This window comes from Gallinula chloropus, assembly GCF_964237585.1.
Source record: "Gallinula chloropus genome assembly, chromosome: 3".
Lineage (NCBI taxonomy): Eukaryota > Metazoa > Chordata > Aves > Gruiformes > Rallidae > Gallinula > Gallinula chloropus.
Genome location: NC_140087.1, coordinates 38,174,159 through 38,187,389, shown reverse-complemented (window position 1 = coordinate 38,187,389; position 13,231 = coordinate 38,174,159).

The window sequence follows — 13,231 nt, the reverse complement described above, 5'->3', positions numbered from 1 at the left end:
TCTGCTTGTAGCTGTTGTTTCCCATCCTGCAGTCCTTTGTTGTTCGCACTTAGAAGAGTAGAAAAGGTGGATCACTGTCAGTGTGATAAAATAGTAGTGTTTACTTTTATGTGAAGTCATCGTAAGATTAGCAATACAGACACATTCATGGCTCAACATCTCCTCCAAGTGAAAAGAAAAGCTCTACCCATGTTCGTCACAGATCGGTGAGAAGATGAAAGACTGGATAACTGGAACATCCAGCAGCTGTGCAGTGACATGGATATGAATATAAATCCCAACAGAGATGCAGACCTAGAAAGGACAGGACTGCAACTAGGGCAGACTGTCTTTTATCCCAACTTCACTTAGACCTCCTTAACTGAGAGATTGTCAAGGCAAGTACGTTAAGAGTTCATCCCATAAATGACCAGCCTAAGAATAGGGTTAGAGGTATAGGAAATGAGCTATTCTCGGTGCCATTCTAGAGCAGTTAGCTATTTTCAGGCTCTTGTCATGTTTCCTTTACCTGCATAGTATATTTTCATTTTCTACTTGGAGATATCCACACTTTCAAACAATTAGCTATATTTGGAACTAGAAAAAAAAGGATTTTCACTTTCATTTCCATGGTTCTTGACCCTGTACAAGAAGAGAGGAATATCTGAACAGAGGAGGAGTGAACAGATGAACAATTTTATAAGAGTATGTGAGACTGGCAAGAGCAATGCTGAATACTGCAGACAAATCTGTTATCTATATTTTTAAAAAGATATTTGAAAATGGAAAGAGAGGCTAAAAGGAGCCAGAAAAGTTTTCCATCAGCCAGAGAAAATGTTTTACAGAGAGAGAAAGAAGCAGCTCAGCTTACTTAGAACAGGAAGTAAAGATAAAGGCCAAACATCAAGAAGTGACTTGACAAAGTACATAGAAATTATTTCCCTGGGATAAACAAGCAGCTAGGAAGCCTCCAGACTGAATGGCCAAACATAAAACGATGTAGTTTCAGGGGTATAAATAAACCTTATTTTCAGTTCTTCCTCTTCCTAGGCTCATCCCTTGTCCCTCCAGTAAGATACACAAACTCACAGAATAAACTGCCAAAGGAAACGGTGACTCTTGCATCTTGGACATCCTCAAATCATGATCAAGCTTGCATTAGCCAAGCAGAAGTTCCACAACAGTAACTGGATGAACGGTAGCTGTTAATCCCAGGATATTTCATGGTCCTTTTTGGTTTAACACCTATAGTACCCCACAGTCAGCATATTTGTATATACTTGAGTGATTTATTGACAACCTTTACTTCTAAAAAGATGTAAAGCTCCAGTGTAGTGAACAGTAAACCCTCCAATAATTCAGACAGCTCTAACCAAGAACCACACCTTCAACTACAGGGATATTTATGATCACTTCTCACAATGTAACGTGCCTGGGTGCCCTTTCCAGAGTTCCCTCCTTTGGCACAGAGCAGGACTTCGACACTTGGCAGGGGAGCAAGCCCATTTGTCAGCCCTCACCTGCTCTCCTGAGCCTGGAACACCCCGGACAAAATGAACCAGGCACCCTATTCCCACCTCTTCCATCACTTTCCCCAGCCACCTGTAGAACTGCTGTCCTGGTGGTTTACCTCTTACATTTGTGAGAAGAGGAGAAAGGAGCATTTTCTCACCTTTGCAATACACTTTAGAGAAACTGAAGTGAGGTGATATCCAATTGCCACACATGTCTATTTTTTTTCATTACCTGTCCGTACCACAAGAATAAATCTAAGTGCCAAATATCTGAAGTACACCAGGCAGGAACAGATTTAATGGAGAAATTATTTCTCCCTTTCCCCAGAGCAGACCAATTGTTTTTAGGCATGAACTACTTTGTGTAACACAGTCACAGCTCCATAGCTGGGTCACATCTGCCCACATCACTAAGGAGACTGCTTATTTCCATGAAGTTGCTCTGATGGAAAGCATCCATGCATTTACTTTCACAACACTAAGGCCGAGGTTTTCTGTACCACTCTAGAAATGCAGCAGCTGTCAGACCCACAGGCACTCCCCAGAGTGCCCATAGACACAGAGTTTGGGTTTGTAAACATCTGGACCCCAAGCTATCGGACACAAAACAGGCTTTTTCAATGAATACATCCATGGTGTCACTCATTGCTAGAAAGCCTATTGACACCTGGCTTTCCTTGGCATTTCAGTCACAGATTTGGCATCAGAACTGTCAGAACATGTTGCAATCACTCAGATGAGTAATACGCTAAGGTATTTCTGTAGTAGAGGGCTGGAATACTTCCCACATTTCCCCTTTTGTCTTTTCAATAGAGACGGATTATCCCTTTCTTTCTCATTCCCTGTGAAGTACATAGAATGTATACTTCATCAAAACACAATGTCCAAGGATGTTGAGCTACACAGCACACACACTTCTCCCTAAACTGGACACAGTGTAATCCTGCTTTCATGGGAGTTTATCATCTGAAGATGAACCAGGAATCAGCCTACAGGAACCAGGCTCTGTATGTTTGTTGTCCCAAGAGTAGCACTGCTTGAGTTCCCCAGCTGCCAAATGGCAAACGGAGGCCAGAGAGCTCTCAAAACTCAGAGGCTGGAGTCAGCCAGGATCCTGATGGCCACCCAGGCTTGCCGTGACCAGAACAGGCAGCTTCTGAGATTCTCCCATGCCAGGGCAAATACCCATTTAACCTCAGGAAGGACCAAATGGAGGTTCATAAAACCAACATAAGTTTCTAGAATAAATTATCTTTTTTTTTTTTTTTAAATCAGAGACACAAGTTTCAAAGATCCTCCTAGGAAGTGGAAACTCAAAGTCTAACATAATCCCTTACATTTCCAAACTGCCAAAATCCTCTCTTATCTCTTCTCTCCAATTCAGCATTGACCTTTGAAGATAGGGCATACATAAGTTGCCCCGTGACTGGAAAGTCATCTTTATTTAAAAGGTTGCACAGCCCTTCTCTTGGAAGAGGCTTTACATGAAGCCCAGAAAATGATGACCATGTCAGTGGTCTGAGGACTTGTCCCTATCTGTAAGGGAGGCCAGTTCCTACACCTCCTCTCAATGCTGACAGCTTGCACTGACCTACTGGCAGACACCTTCCCAGCCAAGGGGTCAGCAGCCTCCCTTGCCATGGATGGGCGACACAGGCCTTTCAGGCTGCGCAGTCAGGACTGTGGTTTGTAACGTTTACAAGCGTGTGATTGCACTGACAGTCTTTGGTGAGTCTTGGCTTTGAGAACCAAAAGGATTTGGATTTTGGATTAAGATGAAAAATCTATTAATTTTTTTTGTTGTTGTTGTATCCTGATGAACAGAATACACATTCTGTTCTTTCCTGATCTTCTGTGATTTTACTCAACCGCTTCTCCGGAAGCTTTCTCTGAAATACCTCACCAGAGTTAGTTGCCTTCCCTCCACTTCAGCTTCTGGCTGAGCATGGGCAAAGATAATGTTCATTTTACAGATGTATGTAAGGTCCCACTAATCCCTGTGCTTTCTGCATAGCATAATGAAATCTACAGTAGATGAAAAGGCTTTGTGATGTGCTAAATAATTTCGGTTTCCCTTCCAAGGATTTAGTACTCTGCATGGACTGCATCGTTTGCGATGAGAGGACGATTTTTCATCCCCTGACTGCTGCACCCCAAGGCCCTGATTCCACCAAAGCTTCTGCACTCACTCAGGTGAATCACTCTATGGACACTTGATAGTTTAATTGTTGCGAGGCCATTGTAGTGTCTACAGTAAGTCAAGGCCTTTTCAGCTTCTCACCTGCCAGGAACACAAGGAGCTCGGAGAGCACAGTCAGGACAGCTGGCCCAGGCTGGCCAAAGGGACATACCCTGCCATGTAACACCAGGCTCTGTATAGAACTGGGGGAGTGAGCAAGGATGCAGATTTCTCTCAGAAAGAGAGTGAGTGGTTGGGATTTTTTCCTTCTGCATGTGGTCAGCAACTGTGTTTGTGCATCACTTCTTTTATTATTATTGCTATTGCTACTGTTGATTATGACATTATTTTCATTTTTTTCTCCTATTAAACTGTCTTTATCTCAACCCATGAGGTTTTTTTTTGCCCATTCTCCTCCCCATCCCCTTAGGGGCAGAGCAGCTGCATGATGCTTGGTTACCCACTGGGGTTAAACCATGACAGGACTTCTGCTGTGAGTAAAGATAGCCATATGATCAAACATGCCAGGGATTTACACTCTCCTGACCTATTTGGGGTACAATGTCGATCTCCTTTTGACATTTATGGTACCATAAGTTTATAGTAAATCAGCTTAATTGATTTTTCTTTCTGTGCAAAGACAATGGAAATACTAAGCAGAGTAATAAATAGGATAGTATTAACTAATGCTATGTAGCTGGAAAACCTTACTTTGTAACGCAGTGATTGATGTATTTATTAGCACCTTCAAGTACAAATATTCCCCCTTTACAGTGATCAGTAGCTTCAGGGCCTTTTGATTATTATTATTTTGTATCCTCTCTGTTTTAATTATAATGCATTTTGCACTTCTCTAGCAGTTTTCATCTGAAATCTTAAATTACTTTGCAAGCATGAATTCATTAAACCTCACAACGTCCCTCTGAGGAACCTGTTTAATTAATACACCCAAGTTATGGATGGGCAAATTCAGGCACACAGATATTAAGTAATTTCCCCAAAGTCAAGGAGTAAATCATCAAAAAAGAACAGGAAGAGTATTTGAGGCCCACATGCAGGTCACATGAATGTGAACATGGAGAAATACCTGGGAAGATAAAATGGAGCTTGCAGGTTCTCACTCACTTGAAACCAGCTCAGGGTACCCAAGTCTTGGTAGATGCACCAGCACAGCAGCTGCAGCTCAAGTCTCTTTCCCTACTTCTGACCAGCCCCTAAGATGGACTGCTTCATTGTACCCCAAGTCTGACAGCCCCTATCTCCTCTTAATATCCGGGGGGCTATTTCCATCTCTTCCAACAACCCTGATGTGCAAAGGAGTTTGATAGCAAGAGATACATTTTCAATGCCAGAGCTTGTATTTCTGATGGAAACACTGCTAGCACATCATCATCTGATACGGTGGCACTTTTTCTCAGAGCTCTTTTCCTGGCAAGGATTGAAATAGAATCACAGAATGGTTTGGGTTTGCCATGGGCAAGGACACTCTTCACTAGACCAGGTTGCCCAAAGCCTCATCCAACCTGGCCTTAAACATTTCCAGGGACGGGGCTTCTGCAACCTCTCTGGGCAATCTAGAAGCCAGGCAGCAGTGCAGGGAGGGACCATTACCCGCACAGCATCTCAGGTGCTGCACGTGGAGGGAGGGCCACAATGCTCCTTACAACTAAGATAGTCTGCACCCACAGCACTGGTTGAAATCAGGGAGTCCAAAAGGTGCTGCATATCTCTCCAAACTGGATCAGCACTGTCAACTAACTACTTAAGGAATAATTGTGTCCATGTTAACAAGGCTCCAATCACTTTCAGAGCTTCACTAATTATCTTTATTTGAATACAGTTCTGAGTTAAAATCATATATTTACCACAGCTCAACACTTCTCCCCTCCCTTTTTTCCTCCTTATTTTCCTCTTAAATGCTACAGAAATTGCTTTCCTGGGACATGAAAACTAATATATGCAAATTATTACACAGCATTACGACTGCTGTGGTGCCACTATATTGCTGAGATAGTTAATTACCAGGATAATGCAGTTTGTCTGCTCTCTATCCCCTTGTGCTGCTTCTAAAAGGAAACAAAGGAAACGACATCAGACAGACAAAGAGAGAATCCAGTCCCCTATTAATAACCACCATAAAGGAAATAAAGGATTAAAGGCCGTTCGCAGCACACATGGCATACAGCTTTGTGTGGCACAGATGCTGAAGAAGGTCTTGGAACTGGGTCTGCACCTGGTCATGTTATTCATCAAGGGACAAACCTTGAGATCCTTTCTTAATTTACATTGAATTGCTTTTGTGCCAAAAGGAATTTCACAGAAGTGGGATCTAAGTGAAAACCAAGGCCAGTGGCAAAGAGCATTGTTTGGATTCACATGGTGCCTCTAGTCTCTATTCTGTCACTTTCATACAGCTATCACACTAGCAGGTTTCTTAAACTGCTGTTGCTTTCCTTGCCTGTTAAGGGAAAGGTAACTTTCTCTGCCATAAAGTATTTTGGGATTCACCTTAGGGCTGAAATTCTCATTTCCCGGTGTCTCCCAACAGGGCAATATGTTCTCAATGACCGAGGAGCCAGGTCCTCACAAGAGGTGAGTAAGCAATGCCATCACCATGCTTTTTATTCTCACCACAATCAGTGATGACTTTTCTGAAAGCCAATGACAGAGGGTGGTCCTGAATAAAAATTACATGATTTAGCCTTAGGAAACATATAGAGGCTTAATTAAAAAAAAAATAAAAACCAAGAAGCCCGATGGATTCTAATGACTAGGTAATTTTCAGAGCTGCTCTATGTGATTTAATAGCAATTTTTAAAGGGTGGTTAAAACTGCCATATTGAATACACAATTGCTTACTGCATTTAAAGAGTTATTTATTTCTTTTAAAATTGTTTCCATTGATCTCGTTCAATTCCTTTAAGGTCACATTTGTACTGTTCCTCCCAGGCTCTATGAGACAGTTCCACAAAGGCGGGCTGTCCCTGCTGGTGACATCCATTAGAAGGGTCAGTCGTCCTGAAAGAAAGAGCAAGAGATAATGAGAAAAACCCAGTGCTCACAGGGTGGATAGGCACCAACACCCCACCTCCCCTTATCTCCAGCCAATAACACTACGAGGCGATGAGGTAATGCTTGCATCCCATTCTCTACAGCAGTGCTTCTGTGGCTTGTAATTCTCCTTAAATGAGATGAAACCGGGAGGTTTCTCTCTGTCTCTCTCTCTCTCTGTTGTGCTGGTGCAAATGAGTATCTGAATTCAGATCTTCACAACTAGAGGGAAAGGGGGGCAGTGGGGAAGCGTGCCAGTGCTCCAGCTTTTCTTTCCCTTCCCTCTTTTGTAGCACATAAGTGACTTTGAAGTGTTTCACTTATGCAAGTTAAGGGAAATCCAAGCAGGTGTTTTGGTTCCTGCTGCCAACAAATCCCAGGATGGACTAGTTCTGAAGCCTTTTGAGTAAATTCAGAAAAACTGCCAGTTTTGTGTCGCTCACAAACCAGCTCCGTCTCCTTTCATCCTCCTAGTGCACCCAAGGAGAAAAAAAAAAAAAGAAGAAAAAAAGATTTCATGACTCAGTATTTAGAACACATCAGTTGGGGAGGTGGAGGGAGGAAGACCACAGAAATGGCTTTGTTTTCCTCAGCGTGTTCTGTGTGCATTTCAGTCATGCCTCTGTGTTTTCTTTGACGGGAAGAACAGCTTCTCCTGTTGCGACAGGCAGTCAGGATATGGGAGTGCTCCTGAAACAGCAAAGCACTGTCAGCTAAACCTTGGGAGTACATTGTGTTTTGGGAGGGAGAGAATAATTCCCCTCTTCATGCTCAGACCCCAGGCTACTTCTGCAGGTTTGCAAGGTGGAAGAAAACACCTTGTTAGCAACTGAATGCAGTCAGTGAGAAGCCACGGTGAGGAAAAGAGGGGCTATGCCCGACAAACCTGGTCCCAGCCATCCCCAAAGACCTCCTGACTACACTCAGAGCAAGAGCCAGTCTGGTGGCATTTTCTCCTCACTCTTCTGACTGTAAGAGCAATTTAAAATGGATTAACTACCCTCTGCACTTGTGCATCACCAGCCAAATAATTGTCCTCGGCTGGCCGAACATTTTTAAGTGCTCATTTTTCTGCTAGAAAAAGTATTTCTCCCTTCAATCAAGCACTATTACCCCAACCATCTCTTTTAATCATTGTCTTTCCAGAAGATATGTTGCCTAGGGGCTTTCTTGCCAATATCAGTGGATGTTTTATTAGGGGATTATACTGACCTACTGGAGCCAGTGGCCATCTTTCATCTGCAGCAAGCCAGTGTTAAAACTTCCTGGATATGGTTACCGGGATGGCTTTTGTGCAGAGAGTGGTGGATAGGGCAGAAACAGAGGCACAGAAACACACATGTGAATAGCAGTTGTGCCTCTTGAATTGGAGCCAAAACTCCACAGATGCCCAGCTGAGTGAGCCCACATGGAGCCTCTGGGGCTGGGAGCCATGGAGATGTTACTTATTTTCGAGACGTCTTCCAATTTTAATTGCCGAGGTAGCCTCCTTATCTCAACAGGATTCGCAGTGGGAGACCAGAGATACACAGCTTGGCTTTTATTGTAGTATAAACCCACCCTGACAAGGGCAGAGGGAAATAAAAATCCACTGCCACTTTACACAGCTCTCAGCTCCAGCCCAATCATTGAGAAACAAAAGGAGGAATGGGAGCGTGTTCCCTATTTGCAGCACATCTGCTTCAGTGCACCCAGACACATGGGTAAAAGTCCAGGGAGAAGAATGGAGTGAACAGGAACTCAAAGAAATCTCACCCTAAGTGCTGAGCCCGGTAGTCCTTCTCCTTAAAGACAGGAGATACACCACCTTTGTAGAGCACACTGGGAGAATATTCAAATATAAGAGATAGAAAACATTTTGTACAGGAAATAGTGAAAAAAAAATTTCCCACTTTACTCAATTAATCTTGAAAAATTATTTTGAACTTTTCTTGGTTTTTCTTCTTTTGTTTTGATTTAATCAAATGTGCATTACAGTAAGCACTTCAGTGCTGGCCTTCTATCTATTCTGTAGGCACCTTGGTAAAACACATCTTTCGTTGTACAGGGGTTTCTCCTTTGCTCTTTCCCTTTCTCCCCACCCACTAGAAAAGGTATTTTGGACAGATTTTCTCATTCATCTCCACTGCAGTTGTTTTGCAGCATGGATGTAGCATTACTGTTGGCAATGACAACTCGCCCTAACTCCTCTTCACTAAGCGACGCTGCACGCATGTGCAGGGCCATGATGAGGATGCTCTTCACAGTGTTCACTGTTATCTAAATAGCATCATGGCACACTGGTGAAAATCCTTGTCCACCTACTCCCTGGGGCCCTGTTATATAAAAGGACTCTCTCTTTGCATGAAGGCTGACACTGCAGGGACAGACATTTGCTAGTTCAAGGATGCTGTAGCCTGTCTGAGTTACAGGGGGGCTAGAAAAAAACACTGGAAAGATGGCAACAACTGGAGAATACAATCAAACACACAACTCTGATGTCCTTCCTGTTAAATTAACACTTCACCTTATTTCTGAGTCGAGATGGGCAATTGCATCTCCACACCACAAGAGTGGAGAAGAATGAGAGTGCAGTGGGAAGCTGGATCACCTGAAATTTTCTTTGTTTACAGCTGCCCAAGAAGGAACACACCTAGCCTCAAAAAATCAGAATGGGATCCTGATTTTGATGTATCCCAGTGTTTCTGAATCAACAGATCTGGATCAGCTCATGAAAGGGAGGGACCTGGATACAACAGCCTGATCAGCTCAGAAACTGACCATCACTCGACCTGCGCAGGTGTGCAGGTACCACACTTGGCCCATGTTTAAGTTAAACTTTGTATGTTCAAGAGAGATTCCTCCTACAAGGGAATACTGTGAATAAACAATCAAGGGTCACAGAGTCTGGTCTCCCACAGGTGTCTGAAATTTCCACTTCGAAGAACTGCAAAAACTGTCTGTCCCTGCTGTGGGAGGAGGAGAGAAAACAAAGCCTCTTGCAGAAAGCAAAGTCAGCATACTCTTGTAACGAACAAGGGGGGAACATCTAGAGGAAAAAGAGACATGTTTTTGGCAAAGCAGTGAGATAGATTAAAATTTCCCAATGTCTTTCTGCACTGAGGCAGCCATAGCCAACTCTTCTTTGAGGATAGGCAGTGCAGCTTCCAGAAACAGGATTCTCAAGGGATTTAAGAGCTGGGTGCAGGTATGGGATGGCACGGGAAGGAATCACGGACATTTATTAGTAAGGAAATGGCATGAGGCCATTGGCAGGGAGACTAAGATATTACAGTGAGGAGGAGGAATGACAAGTCCAGATCGCAGAGAGCAGTTGCTTGGTCGTGTGAGTGTAAGGAGGCTGCAGCTGCAGTGACTGCCTCACTACATTATCCCATGGGAAACACCTCCACCTGACACAGCCCCACATGTCTGTCACATGAGGAGGGAACAGCCATACTTTGCCTCAGCCCTCCATCACACCAGCATTCGACACTAGGTCTACAGCAGGTCTTCTAGTGTTTCACAAACTGGACCTGACCTGCAAGTAAATCTAAGCATTTTAGCTCCATGTTTACAGCACAGTATCCTGCTGTCCCTTGTTTCACGTAACTTCTGTTGTCACTGATGACAAAAGTTTATCTTTCTTTCTCCTTACGCCTTCAGCCCCAAGTCCTGATTTAAATGCACCTCTTCAGAGTTTGTTCATTAAATGCTAAACTATGTGTGTGCTTTTCCCTCAGCAAAACAATCTGCCTACTGAGATCCTTTGCCCTGCAGAGGTGGGTATCGCGTCCTTGAAAGATGAGGAGATAACGCTAAAAGGAAAGCTAACAAGCAACAAGGGGAAACTCAGTGACCACAGAAACTGGATGTCTGTAATGAGATACAAACTGAAAATGAGACAGCACTGACACTCTGCTCTTCTACACAGAGACAACACCATTCATCTTGCCTAATGAGCAGTGTGCCACAAAATGAGCAAAAACTGGGATTCAGCTGCACTGAATAATCTCTAGTGCAAGCTGCACTAATAGGTAAGCTTCACGTGGAGAAGAGTGAATGTGCCTAACAAGCACAGTAGAAGTAGCCCATGATTATTACATGAGGAGGGAAAACTAGCAAAATTGCATTTATTTAAAAGGGCAGGGATGAGAGGTTTTCAAAATTCTCTAAATAACCATCTCTCTCCACTCACAAGTCATCTCACAGAAGATTAAAATTGAAACATGGTTCCCTAAAAACTTCTCCACTTACCATTCAACATCCCTCCCTTTGCTTGCTGGGCTGTTCCAGTAGGGATCACTTTGGGATCAGAGGTACATGTTTGTGCTTAGTGCCAGCAGTGAGAGGCATTTTTTTTTAGTGGGACATGTTTCAGTGGCACAACTTAATGGCTTCACAAACACCTCAGAGACAAAAAGGATCAGTCAGTGACACAGCAAACAAGAACATCCAGTATCAGAAATATTAATTCTCAACAGTGGTGTGGGAGTTTTAGAACATATGTACAACTGTTAGCTTCAGTGCACTAGTGACCTATGAAATAGGGTTGGAAGGAGCACTAGCAGCAATTACCCATAGCTCCCTAATGTGGGATGGAGGGATTTTTTTTGCACCTTAATTTAAAAGTGGCTTGTTTTGGTCACCCTTGTATACACTGCCCTGGATGACAGAAGCCACTGAGCTAGCTAAATACCACACTTCTATTTGTTTTTCTACTAGTACAATACTGACCTGTGCATATATAGTACCTTTCATACCAAATCTCTGAGGTGCATTAGAAGTCTAAGAACAAGCCCTTCAATAGTAACAATGTGTCATGCTCCAGTTCATGTCACTGAGAGCTAGGTGCACACTTTTGGCCTGCACTGAAGTGGCTTTGTGCCACTTGGTCCTGCTAAAAATTCAGGATGTGCAGCTGCATACCAAGAGAAAATTGAACTCCCATCGATGTTAATGAGAAACCTTTTATTAGCTTCAGTGATATGGATGGAGTCCTAACTGATTCAGCTTTGTGAGGCACTGTGAGGCAGGCAAATCCAAAAGGTAATGTCTTAAATCACTGCCTGGATGCAGCATGTAAGACAAGGCATTGTGCCAAGCATAGAGTGGCATGCAAAGGAGAACAGCACATATTAGATTGAATCCATGGGGAGAGGTAAGAAACCAAATGCAATATTCGAACTGCAAATTGGCCAGAAAGACAGTAATATCTGTCCTACTGGGGTCGGGGGGGAATGTTCATCTGAGATTCAGAATCATTAGCAGTACTAGGCATGAGTAATGTAGTCATATTTATCACAACTGTTTCATTCATTGCTGTTCCAATGGAAGGAAATAAAACCAGTAACTGATGAAGTTTAGCATCTTTGCAGCACTGCTCATTTCAAATTGCAAAAAAGTAACTTAAGCATTTTGGTACAAAGGCTAGTTTATACATGGAGCCTCTGCAAGAATAATATGGTTTGCAGTAGCAGTCAGAAAGGGTGGTTTCAGTGGAAAAAATGATGAAACAAGTGGCTGTTCCAGAGAACAATGTCAGGAAATGTGACTGATCAGGGCAGGGAGGTCCCTGATACCTAAGCCACCATCCAGAACACACCTGTACAGTGTGCCACACAGCATGGTCCTCAGCTTCCCTAGGAAAAAGGGAGGCTGAGTCACAAAAAATTAAGGATGTTTTTCTCTGAAAATAATTCATGCCTGCTGACATGGTCCCCGAGCACTAGAAGGAAACGAAAGGGAGACAGGTTTAGGAAATACCCAGATAGGATTTGGGGTTGCCAAGCCAATACTGGTAGCCATCAAGGCACCCTGATGCGTAGTCAAGGCCTGCTGTGCTGCTCAGGTGCACAATACAGACAGTTATTCTCTCCTTCTTAGCAATTACCACATTACACTTATCAGAAATTATTTTTAACTTCAGCAAAAAAAAGCCATCAGCTCCCCACTCCTCAGCATTAGCATTGTCTGCAAGACACTTGGTTCCATCAATGAAATTACCGGGTCACCTCTGGGCCAGTGCTTCTACGAATGGAGAATGGTGCATGGCTGAAGAGGGCACCTATTTTCTGGTTTGTCTTGGGGTTAGGTAGCATTTCTATTGCCTTTCTGCTCCCTTGGGGTATATTTTCGAAAAAAGAAAGAAGCACAGGGAGACTGTGCAGTCTGAGTAAAGAGGTTTGCCTTTTCCAGGATGTCTTTAAAGGACAAAGCAGAAAGCAGGAAAAATGGCTTCAGAGCAGAGAATGAATTCCTAATGTCCTTTAAATGAAACAGGTTTCTCCTCATTTACCGTGTCAAGATATTAATGGCTTTTAAAACAGGTTAATCCAAGAAGTAACCAAGTGAAAAGAGGGGACTATTGTTGCTGATACTCCTTTTATCTTCCTATTTCTGCCTGTCTGACTACAACCTGTTTCTTGCCAGCTGGAGGACATGTGTCAGCTGGTGCTGGCCTGTGACTGAGAGATTCAGTCTGCAATGGGCTGGGCAAGACCTTGGTGGCCTCAGAGGCCAAGTTTAA